Genomic DNA, 3,506 nt, shown 5'->3' on the forward strand with positions numbered 1-3,506 from the left:
CTGGATTCTTCCATGAGACCACAGCTCTAATCAATCACCCAAACCAAGAGAACTAATCCCATGAGGTGATTGGTTATGTCTAGTTAGTATCAGCATCTGTAGCCCCCACGCCCCCTTTTTTGGATGTTATTATTGTCGCAAAACCATACACTACCTAGCATTTGCCCTTTTATCCCTTTCCCCTATGTACAGCCTATTGACATCAACTACATCAGGCATGCTGTGCAAACTTCACCCACATTCAGTGCCACCTTTCCCATTAATGTAAACAAAAAGCAACTACTACCTAGGGAGTATTTCTCCCTCTTCTCCCCACCATTCCCCCGCTCCCCACCTACCCAATCACCCCTAGTAACCATGAGCACTTACCTATTCATGTCATTTCATAAATAATGTGCTTGTTGTTGGGTGCTAAGTAGATTCTGAATCATAGTGGCCCCAATGGACAGAGTAGAACTGCCCCATAGGGTTTTCTTGGCTGCAATCTTCAAGGAAGCATACTGCTAGGTCTTTCTCCTGTGGAGCCACTGTGTGAGTTTGAACCACTAACCTTTTGGTTGGCAGCCAAGTGCTTAACCTTTGCGCCACCAGGGCTCCTTGAATGCAGATATTAAATCACTTGTTTTTAACTATAATCTCAACCTGTCCTAAAGCATCATGAATTCCATCTATATGAAAATATTCCACTCCATTTTCTACTATAAATGTGGTTTTGTATGTAGCAGAGAATAAATATAGAGTCTTGGTTAGGAGTACCAAATGAGGAGCCAGGTGTCTCATTCAAATGCTAATGCTGCCATTTAGAATCTGTGTGATCTTGGCCAAATTACTCTACTTCTTTGAACCTCAGTTTCCTCACCTGGAACAGAGGGATAATAATGGCTCCTACCTCATAGAGGTGTTATAAGGATATGCAAGGCCTTAAAACAGTGCCTAGCACATAGGAAGTCCTATATTTGTTTGATTTATTTACTATCATTAACAACTATGACAGCCATTCAAGATAAATAGTGCCACAAAGTGTTGAAGCAATTCTCCTTATGACCTTCTGATCTCATATGGTCAGAGACCACTTCAACCAGAAGCGTCTTTCTAAATTTTATCACAACTCCATGCCTCCAAGAATGAAAAGTTGCAAACTTCAGGGAAATTAGCAAGGAAGGCAGAAGACAGCCGATGGCTATTTTAGCTTCCTGGCAAGCCAGGTGTCTTAGTTTGCTAGTGCTGCTATAACACAAATACTACAAGTGGGTGGCTTTAAAGAATGGAAATTTATTTTCTCACTGTTCAGGAGAAACTCTGAATTCAGGAGTACAAATTTAGGACATTGGTTGTTGGAGAAGATCCTTGTATGTTTCCGCTTCTGTAGGCCTGGTGTTGCTTGGTTCCTTGGCAATCCTCATGTGGTGCCTGTCTTCCCCATTTGTGCCTGCCTTCTTTGTCCATCCTGCTCTTTTTGAAACTCAGAAGTGATTAGGTTTAGGGTACACCCTACATTGATATGATCTCGTTAATATAAGAAAGAAAACCTATTTCCAAACATGATTACATCCACATATGTAAGGGTTAGGATTCTGTCATGGATTGAATTGTGTCTCCCAAAAATTCATGTCAACTTGGCTAGGCCGTGATTCCCAGTATTGTGTGGTTGTCCTCCATTTTGTGATCTGATGTAAGTACATATTGTAAATCCTAGCCTCTCTGCCTGTGGTTATGGTCCCACTTGGGAGTGAGCTGTCCATTATGTTAACGAGGCATGATTAGATTATGTTAATGAGGATTAGGGTGGCATGCATCCTTGCCTGAGTCACATCTTTAACCTTACAAGAGATAAAAAGAGAGAGAAGAGAACAGAGAAGAGGGACCTCCTACCATCAAGAAAGTAGAGCCCGGAGCAGAGTGCAGCCTTTGGACCTGGAGTCCCTGCGCTAAGAATCTCCTAGACCCAGTGGAAGATTGATGCCAAGACACATGGAGATCTCCAAGGAATGCCAGGCCCACAGATGTTGGAAGGAGACAAGGACCTTCCCCCAGAGCTGACACTGAGAGAAGGTCTTCCCCTGGAGCTGGAACCCTGAATTCAGACTTCTAGCCTCCTAAATTGTGAGAGAATAAATTTCTGTTTGTTAAAAGCCATCCACTTGTTGTATTTCTATTACAGCAGCACTAGATAACTAAGACGGATTCCAGCACATATTTTTGGGGGGACACAATTCAATCCATAGCACAAGGGATATCTTATACCCCCTTGCCTGTTGCCGTGCCTATAGGAGCAATATTTTTCTTTGTTTTAATATGACTAGAAAATGGAAATTTTATTTTCCCTTTATTTCTAACCATTCTTAGCAATCCACAGTTGTAAAGTTGTTGTTTCTATGTATCCAGATAGCAGTATTAACAGCATGGCTGCTCTGTGAGACGAATGATTCTTCAGTGACTCCTCTTTAAGGTAAACATCATTGTAAAAGGGAGAGAAATCTAATTAAATGAGTAATAGTTTCAAACCTAATGTTCTGTTATATAACAATTTGACAGCATACTTCCACAATATTTATTCCCTCCTCAGTTCTATTTGCAAAGTTTTTTGGTGTTATATGGAGCCCTGGTGCTGCAGTGGTTAAGAACTTGGCTGCTAACCAAAAAGTCGGTAGTTTGAATCTGTCAGCCACTCCCTAGAAACCCTATGGGGCAATTCTATTCTGTCCTATAGGGTTGCTATGAGTTGGGATCAACTCAACGGCAACGGATTTGATTTTTTTGGTATGGTGTTATACAGTGTTGAAGAGTTTAGTAGATATGATAAGCCACCCAATCCCTTTCAGGAATAAAAGATTCCTTACCCCAGCTCCTGGGAGTGGGCCAGCAGACTGCTCTCATCTGTCAGTCCCTTTTGCTGATTGTCACCGCTTCAGAGAGCCACCTTCTCTACAGTCACATCCCCTGTCCCCCATCGACCACATCTAATGACTGGTTAAAGTAGGTGTATAAGGATCCAGCCCTCATTCCTCAAGCAGTGCAATTCTGAAGGGTTATCCTATACATAACTCCCTTCAAGGTTGTCTGAGGCCTCTATTGGGTCTGCATCCCAGGTCAAAATTCTCCCTTTGCCCAATTCCTTCCCCTTTAACAGGTGTTGATCCCAGGAGCACTTCCTAGTAGTAAACATCCAACAAGGAGCTTCGATCTCAGTCCTTATTAGTCCACAGAGACAAGAAGCAGGAAATTTTGTCATTCTAAAGAACAAGGCCTGAAGGTATTGTGCAGGTGATCTACTATCAGCAGGAAAAGGTGACATCAGGGATGCAAAATAAAACCTGAGGGCCTAACTGTAGTGTCTCAGTCATCTAGTGCTGCTCTAACAGAAGTACCACAAGTGGATGGTTTTAACAGAGAGAAATTTATCATCTTCACAGTCCAGTAGGCTACAAGTCCAAATTCAGGGCATCAGCTCCAAGAGAAGGCTCTCTCTCTCTGTTGGCTCTGGAGAAAGGTCCTTGTGATGCCTC

This window comes from Trichechus manatus, unplaced genomic scaffold (assembly GCF_000243295.1).
Source record: "Trichechus manatus latirostris isolate Lorelei unplaced genomic scaffold, TriManLat1.0 scaffold00032, whole genome shotgun sequence".
Taxonomy (NCBI): domain Eukaryota; kingdom Metazoa; phylum Chordata; class Mammalia; order Sirenia; family Trichechidae; genus Trichechus; species Trichechus manatus.